The following is a 14,947-nucleotide window of genomic DNA, read 5'->3' on the forward strand; positions in this document are numbered from 1 at the left end:
CCACAGCACCTTCAACACCACCGACACCGTCAGGTGCCAGTCAAACCTGCCTTTTTTTGTAAAAGAACACATTCATGTCAAATACAAATAGATTAGTTTAGATCACTTTGTTAATAACAGTAAGATTAAATTACATTATATAATGTGTTGGATACAGTTTGATTAGATTAGATGCCATCATTTCAGAAACAATTACTTTAGATTACCTATAAAATGACTTTATTTTAGATACAATAAGATTTAATTAGATAACGTTAGACTATAATAGACTATATTAGATTAGATAATGTTAGACTACAAGAGACTATATTAGAAAATGACAGACTAAAATAGTCTTTATTAAGGGATAGTGTTAGACTATAATACATTATATTACATTAGATGAGGGACCACCCTGACATTAGTGAACAAAGAGGAGCTCACTTTCCATCACGACCAGACACCAAGGCGCAGAGGTTTTCTGCCAACTGGAGTCCAGAGAGCAGGTATAATTCCCTGTGTCGCCATTGGTCAGATTGCTGGGGTGGAGGGCGGGGCCTGTCTCTGATAGGGCGTGGCCATTTCTGTACCAGTGGACGTCCAATTGGTCGAAGGAGCAGGCTGAGGTACAGGTGAGTGGGACCTGACCGCCCTCTTTCACCACATGGTCAGTGACGGAGCTTCTGACCTTCACAACCTCTCCATCTGTTGAAGACACAGTTTTTACAACTGGACAGAATGACAGCATATACCCTTCAGTTGAAGTGGTCATCACTTATTGACTATTTACCACTGTCAGGTTACAGATACAAGGAATCATGAAATGCATTTGATCCAAAGCATCTTCCAGGACATCCAGAAACATCTCATGAGGAGCAGGTGGGTGAGGACATCTTGCTCAAGGTTGACTACAGGAAGCTACTAATCCCTCCCCAATGGGAACCAAGTCTAGTCTCTTCCTGTAGTCCTATTATAATGGGACATTAGTAGAAGTAACACTGACCCTAGTAACAGTACTAGATGTAAAACTAACCAGTAAGAGTACTAGAAGTAGCACTTACCAGTGACAGTGACTACGACTCCTTTCCGCCCGGCGTACTTATCGGCGTTGGTCTCGAAGCGGAAGCGGTACGTTGCCGCGTCCTGTTTCACCGTCTTGATGATCTTCAGGGTGCATTTCCTAACGCGGTCCCCCAGGTACTGGAACCTTTGGGCAACAATGAGGTTGCTGCTGCCGTGCACGTTGGCCGTGGTGAGGCAGAACTCATTATTGGTGCACCAGACCACCCTCTCCACCCGCTCCACCACCACGCCGGTCCTTTCGTGCACCTTGGGGTGGGTGAAGCTGCAGGGGATGGTGGCGGTGGAGCCCTCCACCACGCAGAAGGAGTCAGGGTACTCCACGTGCCAGTCAGGGTCCGCCCCCAGCGGCCCTGGAGGAAGCAGACAGTCGGGGTCACAACAGGGAGCCCGGTTCTAAGGGAGGGTCTCACATGAGGTCATGCTCTCTCCAAGTTGAGCTTTTCACCGTCATGGTGAGAATGAGAGCGACTGGTTGATGGTAAAGACGCTCTGAGAAGGTCAGGGTGGGACGTTGACATTGGAATACGTTTGGTTTTATATCTTATTATATATTATTTGATATAATATCATAACACAATTAATAATATTATATATCGTGTCAATCTTCAGACTATCAAGTTTTTTTCTTTTATGTTATTAAAGCTTTTTGGTGAGGCCCATTAAGAAAACAATGCATTATCATTATCATCACTGCCATTAATATTATAACATATGGTAAGATAAACTGATCTGTGTCCTTCTATATCTGTTTCTAGTGGCAGAGTTGAGGTCTATCAGGCTCTAAAAAGAGCTCTAGGTTGAGCCAACAGGCCAGCTGAATCCAGTTTGTGTACGGACACGTTCCCGGTAGTAAACAGAAGAAGCATTACAGCTTACCAGCTAGCAGCAGGAGCACAGAGAGGGTCCATGGATTCATCTTCATCTGCTCCGTAGCTGCCTCTCTGTGTCTGGTTGTTAACGCCACTTGGACAGGGGGAGGGCTGATTGGCTGACTGTGAAAGGCTACAGTAATAGTCTTCATATGTAGCTTCCTCCTTTTAGATATTCTCTGCAATAGCCACTAACCTCCCTTCACAATGCTTTAAAGACCATATATAGCTTCCCTTCTTCCTCTCTCATTGACATGACATACAATCAACAATGGTGTTACTATATAAAACGACCAAATGGGACAAAATGAGCTGTAAGAAGTAGTTATATATCGGAGACCCTAGATATCTCAACAAAGTGTGTGCGTTTAACAGATGAGACATCAACCCCAAAGAGTGTGCGCTCAACAAAGGAGCTATAAACCACAGTGTGAAAGTCAGTGGATGTTCTCAGGAAGTCGTTGGGGGTTTATGAAGTACATAAACACTCAGTTCAGTTTGGTTGAACAATGAGAAAGAGCGAGAGAGAGGTGAAGGGGAGTGAGAGAGAGGGAGAGAGTGAGGTGAAGGGGAGTGAGAGGGAGGGAGAGAGGTGAAGGGGAGTGAGAGAGAGAGAGAGAGAGAGAGAGAGAGAGGTGAAGAGAGGGAGAGGGAGGGTGAAGGGGAGTGAGAGAGAGAGAGAGATGAAGAGAGGGAGAGGGAGGGTGAAGGGGAGTGAGAGAGAGAGAGAGAGAGAGAGAGAGAGAGAGAGAGAGAGAGAGAGAGAGAGAGAGAGAGAGGAGGTTTGACCCCAGGTGTGTGTGTGTGTGTTCGTGAATATGTATGTGTATGTATGAATGTCTGTATTTCATATTATGCGTGTATTGTTTATGTGTGTGTGTGTGTGTGTGTGTGTGGGGGGGGGTGTATGTCAGTTTTTGTGAATGTGTCCCTGACCGATGTCTCTCTATCCATGTGTGTTAATCACACTGATAGTGTGTGTTCTTGGCACTGGTTATCCGAGATAGACCAGAGAGACGTACCAGTACAGAGAGACCGTACCAGTACAGAGAGACCAGTGCAGAGAGACCAGGGCCCCGTTTCCCGAAAGCCTCGTTAGCCTAAGTGGATCGTGAAGTGCGTCGAAAGGGCATCGTAGAGTTTTCACCGCGTTTCCCGAAAGCATCGTTGGGAACGAACGTTTTGAAAACGCTCGTAGCTAACGAGTACTCCAGGGGTGCTCGTAGGTACTCGTAGGACGCTAAGAGCAACGTCAGCTATAGCCTCAGTGGCGTCACCATCGGACATTCCGTCTATTGGATGCGTTTTATTAAAACGCATTGCGCCTTTATGTTCTTAGTTTGGTAATTAATAAAGATTATTAATTAATTTATTAATAAAGATGTTAAAATGGCCAAAATAAAACGGGACAGTCCAGAAAATGTTTGCGCAGGCAGGGCACTCGAAATGTGTGAGAGAAAGTGGGGGGATTTGTGCAGACTGACATAAGCTACTCATAAAACGTAGCATAAAATAATGTAAAAAATTAAATTAAATTAAAAAAAAAAAAAAAAATTAAAAATAAAGAAATAGGCCTAAAATAAATTATAAAAAACAAGCAAAGGAGCAGGCAAAAGGCTGGGATATGGTGGGGATTGGTCACGTTGACGGGAATGTTTAGTGACATGTGTGAGGGTGGAGGGGGTCAAAAAAAAGTCTCAATCACTCTTCGACGCGCATGAAAACCAGCCGCGTAGTTATGAGGGAGGCCGTCCTCACACCGATCTTCCTCGTCGTCATCGTCCTCAGCGTCCTCCGGTTCAAGCAATGCCACCCCTTACCTGCAATGTTGTGCAACATAGCCGTCACACATATCACGGCGCATGACTTGGCCGGCGAAAACTGGAGCCCTCCGCCTGACTTGTGAAGGCATCTAAAGCCCAACTTCCACCTCCCGATCGTGCGCTCAACGATGCACCGGGCCAGACGGTGGGCTTCGTTGTATTCCTCATCATGGACGTCTCCCGGGTTATTCGCAGGTGTGAAGAGGAATTATTTCAGGGGGGAAAATGCCGTGAAACGCACAGTGCATTCAGGATTAGGACAGATATATTTCGGTTTAAGCCTAATCAATTGTGTTTTAATGTCTTTAGCAATCATATAATTGCAGTCTATTTTTTTCGTAGGCTACTCTGCTGTTGTCCTTGATGGGGATATATTTAACCCTTTTTAACACAATTTTCCTGCGACATTCCTGCGTCTCCCCCTTCTACGGAGCCCATTTCAGCACCGTGTCAGTAGACAGTTACAATCCTACGACGTCGTGAGTGCAGCGAATGCGCGTTCACGTTAAGAGGAGTTTCGGGAAACGCGAAAAAGAAATTATCGATGGATCGCAAAATCCATCGGGAGAATGATCGTACGAGCGAAGATCCATCGTTATCGGGAAACGGGGCCCAGTACCATTAGCTCTTCATCATGAAGTTGGAGGACCAGATCCAGGTGTTCCAGTTCCTGCGGTGATTGGCTGATTGTGAAAGGCTACAGTAATAGTCTTCACATTTTACTTCCTCCTTTTAGATTTTCTCTGCAATAACCACTAACCTCAGTTCACATCGCTTTAAATACGATACATCTGCACTTCTCTCTCTCATTTACATGACATACAAAAAACAAATGGGACAAAATCAGCTGTAAGAATAATTGTTCTTAGAAGTTAAATATCAGAGACCCGAGATATCATAACTCAACAAAGTGTGTGCGTTCGACAGATGAGCCATAAACAACATATGTGTGTGCGTTCGACAGATGAGACAAACAATGTGTGTGTGTTTAACAGTTGAGCTATGAGCCACAAAGTGTCAAAGTCAGTGGATGTTCTCAGAAAGTCGTCAGGGTTTTGAAGTGAGGGAGGGATGTTGGTTAAGGGTAAAGTAATCTTACAGTGTTCACGTACATAAACACTCAGTTTACTGAATCTCCACACCCACCAGATGGTGACATTTTGTCATTCCTGTCACTATCATGCATTTTATAAGTTAATCATATAGCCTACTTGTTATTTTCTACAGCTTTTGACCACAGCTTTCATTGTTGATTATCTTGTTAGGACACTTTTGAATAAAACAACGTGTTTTCCTCTTTGCTCCCATGATTTATGTTGCATCTAAACCTTTATCAGACAGTTTGTGAAACCTTCCCCTACCTTTAAAACCCGCTCTCACTTCCTGCTCTCGTTCCAGCTCCACGCTGCGCTGCGCCTCCGTCACACTCTGCTGCTCGCTGCCCCCCGCGGAGGGGCAAGGCGGGGGGGGCCGCCCCCTCCGGGTTCTGTCTCTGGACCAGCTGCTGCTCCAGGATCTGCTGCTCATAGTTAAGACCTGCTGAAGGCCCAGGGTCTCTCATCCTCAGGTGCGGCGTCACACTACACACATGATACAAACACAGGGCGCGGTCCATAACTTCAGTACACCCCCAGAGAGAGAGGCACTAGCAGGGAGTGGTCAAGCAGGAAGAAAGAAGGCCGTTTTTGGAACGCACCCCAAAACACGACATTCAGTTACTAATACTCTAATTACTGAATATTGGAATGCACCAATAGAGTCGTTTCAACTCTGCACTTTACAGACACTGAATGTTGCCAAAAGGAAGGTAAAACCTAGGCTAAAGCAGATTAAAGAAGCGATTAGCTGTCATAATGAAGCCATATGATGTTGGACTTACATGCAAAGTACCACCATCGGCAAATTGCCAGTGAATAACGATTGGCTTTCAGACACGAGGAAATTTAAGCAAAATGATGTAATCACGGGTGAAGGTCAAGTTTTCAAAGGAACTTTGGTGGCCCTATAGGTGAGATTGAGTTTTGCGGATCCCGTTCGGTGTTGCCCTGTTAATTGACATTACTATACTTAACATCACTGAAGACACATTAACTGATTTACCTTTATGTTGCTCAGCATTTTTTACCCACTTATAGCTGTACTATACTACATTGCAATTAAACAATGTGTGACGCATGGAGAACGAACAAAACGTTTTTTTTTTTTTAATAATGACACTAAAAGTAAGCAAAAGGGCCAGCTCTAATGAATTGCAAACAAAAAGAATATGTTTTTTTGCATGCAGTTTAGACCTCTTCATTTTGAGAATCAATGTAGGCCTACCTTGAGGTTGATCAATGCAGCAACCATTGGATAATGATTTACAAAAATCAGCAATTTAATCTAATAATCTGGTTGACAACTAAATGTGTGGTTGATTGCGCACTAGGATGATCATGTTTAATAAACATTAATTATCTTGCTTGTTGTTCAAATTCTATGATTTGTGGGAATTGAGGATGCCACTACACTGAAAAAAGTATAACCGTGCTCAAATTAAAAAAAATGATGTCCAGATATCACATCTAATATATTTGACTTCACTGAATCTAAATTGAGTCACTTGTTATGACCTGATTATTTTAATGTTGATGTAAACAATAATGCTGCACTTGACCCAACATTAAATCTTTGCCTTGATCCAAATGATTTTCTCAACATTTAAATTGTTGAACCAAACTAATATATCTACTTTCAACTAAATTAACATGAATTAATGTTTGCATTGATACCAGTTAATTTATTTACATATGACCAAACTATCATTTACACATTTAAAAAAAAAAAGACACTTGGCCAACAGATAACTTTATATGTATTTATTCATCTTTAACATATGAACCGTAACATATTTAACATGAGGGGAGGAGAGAGGAGGTGAGGAGGAGAATGGAAAGGAGGAGAAAGGAGCAGATGAGAGGGGAGGAGATGGTGGAGAGAAGAGGAGAAAGGCTGGAGAGGGGAGGAGAAGGGTGGAGAGGGGAGAGGGGAACAGAGGAAAGGATGGAGAGAATGAGAGGTGGGAAAGAAGAGGATAGAGAAAGCAGGACAGGGCCATGAGGGCAGGATTCTATGTTTTCTAAAAACCAACATACTGGTACTTCTTTATCATCCTCTGGCGACTGGAATCTCACTGTCCAGATGCCATCTTGATAAAGACTACCCTTAAAAGGGCAGTTTTCTGCACGGATATAAACTGTGATGATCTTTAAGAAATGCAAGTCAAGTAAAAAATAGATGCCGCAAACACACACAAGCATGTGTGTGTGTAGTGTAGATGCAAGATATTAACTGTTCAGGTTGGATGAAGATATAGGCTACAGGCATGGAACTGAAGAGAGCGACCACGTGTTTCTGAAACCATACAAAATAAAACAAACAATTACTACTCTCTGAAGAGCACATAATACAACACCAATAAATAAATAAACGTTGCTGGGTGGAGAGCGAGAGAGTCTGTGTTTTCTCTCCACCCAATGACAGACCTTAGGTGAAGCTAATACGTGCAGCAGAGTATGTGGGTGGGCTACTAGCCACACTAGCTGCCCCGGATGTTAGCGAGCGAATCATTGTCATAACGTTACCGGTAAATGCATTATAATAACTCAAACGTCAGCTTGCTCATATTAACAGTTAAGGCCAAGCCAAGAGCCTGCCTGGAACGTGCCACAGCCCGCTACGGCAATTTTGCACAAAAAAACAACACAAAATACTAAAACATTGATTATCTGCAACTGTTTTGCTACTTACATTCATGTTTCGACGAAATCCTCCAAGGATGAAAACGACCGAAAGAGAGCTCTCGATCACGTTCTGAGACTGGGACCTGAATGTGCTCCGACTGTGCAACGTGCAAATTCAAATTTGACTCAAACTAAAAATAATACCTGCAGGTCATGAATAAAAAATAATTGTTTGTGAGAAATCTAAAACTTTTGTTTGTGTCTATTGGACGTATATTTAGTTCAGTTTAAATCAAACTTGGTGTCTCAAAATGCATAAAGAATGAGTTACACAATCAAATCAATAATTGTATCCTGTTTTCAATGACAGTTATTAGTTTGAATGAACAACCGCATGTTACTCTTTTTACAGTGTAGAGGGCGCCCTCAACACATTTATCGCCCAAGGCAATCGCCTATGTCTTGATGTCTGATGTCTGCAGGTTGGTTCTCCCCCCTGCGTCGGTGGGGAGGAGTACATCTGTACTCCTTTCTCTGAGCGACTGGAGCCTCCTCATGCAGCTCAGGAAACCGTGGTGGAGACTTTAGGACAACACGGAGGAAAGAGCGGACAAGCTGCTGACATGTTCTGAGTTTATTGATTTACATCATGAAATACATTAAATAAGTGCATAGTAAAAACAATATGTATATATGTGTGTATCATATGTGTACACACACACACACACACACACACACACACACACACACATATATCTATATATATATCTATATATATCTATATCTATATCTATATATAGTTGTAGGCATAACTTTAGGCATGCAATGCTAAAGTTATAAAAGAGGAATAAAAAATCATCTTTCGGAAATTGATCTTAATGCCTTAATTAAACCATTGATGAAAAATCCAACCTTTAAGGACACCAATTTGCTTTTTGAATGAATAATGTATTGTAAATAAATAAATGTTATCCCTTAAAATAGTGTTTTTTTTAAAAGCCAATTATTTCATGGATCCAGGATATTTATCCTGATTAGGTTCCCTTAGCCTTTGGAATTAAAATAGTCCAACATCATCAAATACCCTTCACTATACCGATTTGCATTGAGAAATCATTAGGCCAGCTGTATCAAAATGAAAATACACTGTATGCTCAGAATAAGGTAATAATTAAACTTTTATTGTTTAATAGCCTACTTGAACGGTCTAATACTGTTCCCAAAGAGCTTGTTCCATGTCTAAATTGGGTTATGCATACCTATAATACCTGTATTTTTACACAGATGCTTCACAAAAAGACTTTAATTCAATTCTATCTGACTTCTGATATCTTAATAATAGTATTCGGAGCAGAAATGACTTCGACACACATGGCAGCAGACAAAGTTCCTGCTGACTTTCAGTGAATTCTACTTCCCCCTTCTTATATTAGCTCCACAGTGGGGAGGATGATTATCTGCCCCCCATTAACTTTATCAGTATTTAAAATGGCTTCACTTTAACACAGCAACCTCTGAAGATGAGAACATGACAGATCTTTTTTTGTAAGCCTACATGACCCACAGACTGTAAATATATGATTGCATTAATACTGTAAGCTAACAGAAGTACAGGCTCATAAAAGACTGAGCGGCCATTCCATCAGGAAACTAGATATGAAGTATCTTTTTTGAAACGTAACCTAGTCATCAGGAGCAGAATGGAGAAGAACTAGTCTTTACAAACCTCACCGTTATTCTGACAACCTCGAGTATATTCGGATAACAACATACGCTAAAGAGAGAAAACTCAAATGCATAAAACACTGAAATCATCAGAAATGTTAGAATCAGAAATACAAACTAAAAAGAACAAGACTTAACGACTAAGTCTGTGAGAGACAACAGACATGATGAAGTCAGTGTTCCCTTATCTCGTCATCACTGGAGGAGGAAGAGGAGTCGATGCTTGAGTTTGGTTCAGCCAACGACCTCGCTGTAGACGATCTCATGTTCCGGTCCAGGGGCTGACCTGTCACCCAGAAGCAGACCAGCAGACCTCAGATTCCCTTCATCATTTCACAGGCCAGCTGAATCCAGTTTGTGTACGGACACGTTCCCGGTAGTAAACAGAAGAAGCATTACAGCTTACCAGCAAGCAGCAGGAGCACAGAGAGGGTCCATGGATTCATCTTCATCTGCTCCGTAGCTTCCTCTCTGTGTCTGGTTGTTAACGCCACTTGGACAGGGGGAGGGCTGATTGGCTGATTGTGAAAGGCTACAGTAATAGTCTTCACATGTAGCTTCCTCCTTTTAGATATTCTCTGCAATAGCCACTAACCTCCCTTCACAATGCTTTAAAGACCATATATAACTTCACTTCTTCCTCTCTCATTGACATGACATACAATCAACAATGGTGTTACTATATAAAACGACCAAATGGGACAAAATGAGCTGTAAGAAGTAGTTATATATCGGAGACCCTAGATATCTCAACAAAGTGTGTGCGTTTAACAGATGAGACATCAACCCCAAAGAGTGTGCGCTCAACAAAGGAGCTATAAACCACAGTGTGAAAGTCAGTGGATGTTCTCAGGAAGTCGTTGGGGGTTTATGAAGTACATAAACACTCAGTTCAGTTTGGTTGAACAATGAGAAAGAGAGAGTGAGGTGAAGGGGAGTGAGAGAGAGGGAGAGAGTGAGGTGAAGGGGAGTGAGAGGGAGGGAGAGAGGTGAAGGGGAGTGAGAGGGAGAGAGAGAGAGAGAGAGAGAGAGAGAGAGAGAGAGAGAGAGAGAGAGAGAGAGAGAGAGAGAGAGAGAGAGAGAGAGAGAGAGAGAGAGAGAGAGAGAGAGAGAGAGAGGAGGTTTGACCCCAGGTGTGTGTGTGTGTTCGTGAATATGTATGTGTATGTATGAATGTCTGTATTTCATATTATGCGTGTATTGTTTATGTGTGTGTGTGTGTGTGTGTGTGTGGGGGGGGTGTATGTCAGTTTTTGTGAATGTGTCCCTGACCGATGTCTCTCTATCCATGTGTGTTAATCACACTGATAGTGTGTGTTCTTGGCACTGGTTATCCGAGATAGACCAGAGAGACGTACCAGTACAGAGAGACCATACCAGTGCAGAGAGACCAGGGCCCCGTTTCCCGAAAGCCTCGTTAGCCTAAGTGGATCGTGAAGTGCGTCGAAAGGGCATCGTAGAGTTTTCACCGCGTTTCCCGAAAGCATCGTTGGGAACGAACGTCTTTGAAACGATCGTAGCTAACGAGGACTCCAGGGGTGCTCGTAGGTAGCCTACTCGTAGGACGCTAAGAGCATCGTCAGCTATAGCCTCAGTGGCGTCACCATCGGACATTCCGTCTATTGGATGCGTTTTATTAAAACGCATTGCGCCTTTATGTTCTTAGTTTGGTAATTAATAAAGATTATTAATTAATTTATTAATAAAGATGTTAAAATGGCCAAAATAAAACGGGACAGTCCAGAAAATGTTTGCGCAGGCAGGGCACTCAAAATGTGTGAGAGAAAGTGGGGGGATTTGTGCAGACTGACATAGGCTACTCATAAAACGTAGCATAAAATAATGTAAAAAATTAAATTGAATTAAAAAAAAAAATAATAATTAAAAATAAAGAAATAGGCCTAAAATAAATTATAAAAAACAAGCAAAGGAGCAGGCAAAAGGCTGGGATATGGTGGGGATTGGTAACGTTGACGGGAATGTTTAGTGACATGTGGGAGGGTGGAGGGGGTCAAAAAAAAGTCTCAATCACTCTTCGACGCGCATGAAAACCAGCCGCGTAGTTATGAGGGAGGCCGTCCTCACACCGATCTTCCTCGTCGTCATCGTCCTCAGCGTCCTCCGGTTCAAGCAATGCAGGCCCGGTTCTACGGGGCCGGGGGTGCATAAGCATGCATTGCACCCCCCAAAAAAATTGTTGCACCCTCAATTGAAAAAATAAAAATAATAAAAAAGATTTTTTTTTTTATAAATGATAAAAATAATGAAATACTTGCTCACAAAACAAATTGTAATGAAACTTGTGACAATTTCCATTAAATACCGTTGAGATATGAGCATCCAACATCTCTCTGACTGTTCACCAAACTGACAAAATCACTCCGCATTTATGTATGGTGTTTTGTTTATATGTTGCTTGGCAACAGTCCGCTCAGTGGGGATCTATTTTTGCTGCCGGAAGCAATTTCATTTGTTTATATGATTAAATAAACAAACAAATCACAATCTATTGTCAATTCTTATTATTAACAGTACATTTTACTAGTATGTCCGATGTTGCATAAAGCAATATCACACTCGAGGTTGCAATGTTGTCGCTCTATATCAGCGCTGCTGTGATTGGCCGCCGGCCGGCATCGTGTGTCATGCCGGCGTCGTGTGCAAAATGCACGCACCCATATCTATGGTGCGCACGGTAGTGACGTTGAACTTCTTCGGCAGCAACAGTTATATATCCGTTGGATATCCAATACATGTATTAAATGTATTATGTTCATAAGAACCCATATTTCTTTTTATTGTATTGTGGCGAGCAGCGCGGGAAGGACGAGACGGGATTTAAATGGCGGCGCAACTCTCGTGCCTCAATACACCGCACGACCCCGAGAGCTGCCTTTACTCAAACACACAACAGAAAACACGGCACAACTGACCAACACACACAACACTCTCACTAATGGTCCCGATCACACTACACATCACAATTAACACACAAACAATAAAGAACCCCAAACCCGTTAACCCCACTTAACCTAATAACATAAACAAGTTATCTAAAGACAATAAAACCCCTTTTCCCCAAACAACATTATGAAAACCCCATTACCCAGACTCCCCGGGGGGTAGGAGTCGCCACAGTATTTATTTACAATCGTGTTAACTTTAAGAGTATTATACTGATTCGTTTTTGTTCAAAGTTCAAGTGTTCTTTCCTTGTTCAGCTAAAATCTGTTTTATTTTTAAGTGGCAATGTACAATTATTTGTTATGTCAAATATCCTTCCACAATTTATAAAAAAATAAACGTTATTTTTGAATTGCAGTCACATGTTTTTGTTTTAGCCTATCTCATACTCAAAGCTATCTAAGATATCAATAAGCTAATGTTGCAGCTGAAATGTTCTCCACATCACAAGACATGATATGATACCATCTTTTAAGCACAGTAATTGTTTGTTGTCCCAACATGTCAGTAGAACTACGCAGAAGTGCGTCTATGGTAGGAAAGGCCTATGTGTAAAAAAAAGCGAAGTCTGAACTGAAGCTGGGTAGCTGGTTTTAGTATAGTACTGGTGCACCCCCTGTATTCTCAGATGCACCCCAAGGCATTCTGTCCTGGAACCGGGCCTGAAGCAATGCCACCCCAGCCTTAGCTGCAATGTTGTGCAACATAGCCGTCACACATATCACGGCGCATGACTTGGCCGGCGAAAACTGGAGCCCTCCGCCTGACTTGTGAAGGCATCTAAAGCGCAACTTCCACCTCCCGATCGTGCGCTCAACGATGCACCGGGCCAGACGGTGGGCTTCGTTGTATTCCTCATCATGGACGTCTCCCGGGTTATTCACAGGTGTGAAGAGGAATTATTTCAGGAGGGAAAATGCAGTGAAACGCACAGTGCATTCAGGATTAGGACTGATATATGTCGGTTTAAGCCTAATCAATTGTGTTTTAATGTCTTTAGCATTCATATAATTGCAGTCTATTTTTTTCGTAGGCTACTCTGCTGTTGTCCTTGATGGGGATATATTTTAACCCTTTTTAACACAATTTTCCTGCGACATTCCTGCGTCTCCCCCTCCTACGGAGCCCATTTCAGCACCGTGTCAGTAGACAGTTACAACTTACAATCGACGTCGTGAGTGCAGCGAATGCGCGTTCACGTTAAGAGGAGTTTCGGGAAACGCGACAAAGAAATTATCGATGGATCGCAAAATCCATCGGGAGAATGATCGTACGAGCGAAGATCCATCGTTATCGGGAAACGGGGCCCAGTACCATTAGCTCTTCATCATGAAGTTGGAGGACCAGATCCAGGTGTTCCAGTTCCTGGGGTGATTGGCTGATTGTGAAAGGCTACAGTAATAGTCTTCACATTTTTCTTCCTCCTTTTAGATATTCTCTGCGATAACCACTAACCTCAGTTCAAATCGCTTTAAAGACGATGCATCTGCACTTCTCTCTCTCGTGTACATGACATACAAAAAACATATGGGACAAAATCAGCTGTAGGAATAATTTTCCTTAGTAGTTAAATACCAGAGACCCTAGATATCACAACTCAACAAATTGTGTGTGTTCGACAGATGAGCCATGAACAACAATGTGTGTGCGTTCGACAGATGAGCCATGACCAACAATGTGTGTGCGTTCGACAGATGAGACAAACAATGTGTGTGTGTTCAACAGTTGAGCTATGAGCCACAAAGAGTCAAAGTCAGTGGATGTTCTCAGAAAGTCGTCAGGGTTTTGAAGTGAGGGAGGGATGTTGGTTAAGGGTAAAGTCATCTTACAGTACTCAAGTACATAAACACTCAGTTCACCCAATACTTACTGAATCTCCACACCCACCAGATGGTGACATTTTGTCATTCCTGTCACTATCATGCATTTTATAATCTAATCAAATACTTTTTATTTTTACAGCATTTGACCACAGCTTTCTTTGTGGATTATCTTGTTAGGACACTTTTTAATAAAACAACGTGTTTTCCTCTTTGCTCCCATGATTTACGTTGCATCTTAACCTTTATCAGACAGTTTGTGAAACCTTCCCCTACCTTTAAAACCCGCTCTCACTCCTTGCTCTCGTTCCAGCTCCACGCTGCGCTGCGCCTCCGTCACACTCTGCTGCTCGCTGCCCCCCACGGAGGGGCAGGGCGGAGGGGCCGCCCCCTCCGGGTTCTGTCTCTGGACCAGCTTCTGCTCCAGCTCCAGGATCTGCTGCTCATAGTTAAGACCTGCTGAAGGCCCAGGGTCTCTCATCCTCAGGTGCGGCTTCACACTACACACATGATACAAACACCGGGCGCGGTCCATAACTTCAGTACACCCCCAGAGAGAGAGGCACTAGCAGGGAGTGGTCAAGCAGGAGGAGAGTAGGCCGTTTTTGGAACGCACCCCAAAACACGGCATTCAGTTACTAATACTCTAATTATTGAATATTGGAATGCACCAATAGAGTCGTTTCCACTCTGCACTTTACAGACACTGAATGTTGCCAAAAGGAAGGTAAAACCTAAACTAAAGCGGATTAAAGAAGCTATTAGCTGTCATAATGAAGCCATATGATGTTTGACTTACATACATGCAAAGTACCAACATCGGCAAATTGCCAGTGAATAACGATTGGCTTTCAGACACGAGGAAAAGTAAGCGAAATTATGTAATCATGGGTGAAGGTCAAGTTTTCAAAGGAACTTTGGTAGCCCTATAGGTGAGATTGAGTTTTGCGGATCCCGTTCCC

General features: G+C 42.7%; 1 long non-coding RNA gene across 1 annotated transcript; it reads right to left on the minus strand.

The window, feature by feature from the left end:
- Positions 1 to 8,095: 8,095 nt before the first annotated feature.
- Positions 8,096 to 10,212, minus strand: LOC115545553 (uncharacterized). Its single transcript, XR_003977120.1, has 2 exons — positions 9,608 to 10,212; positions 8,096 to 9,487 (listed from the first exon to the last, which is right to left on the minus strand). It is a non-coding gene; the product is annotated as an uncharacterized LOC115545553 (long non-coding RNA).
- Positions 10,213 to 14,947: the final 4,735 nt, after the last annotated feature.

Source organism: Gadus morhua, chromosome 6 (assembly GCF_902167405.1).
Source record: "Gadus morhua chromosome 6, gadMor3.0, whole genome shotgun sequence".
In the NCBI taxonomy this organism is placed as follows: Eukaryota; Metazoa; Chordata; class Actinopteri; order Gadiformes; family Gadidae; genus Gadus; species Gadus morhua.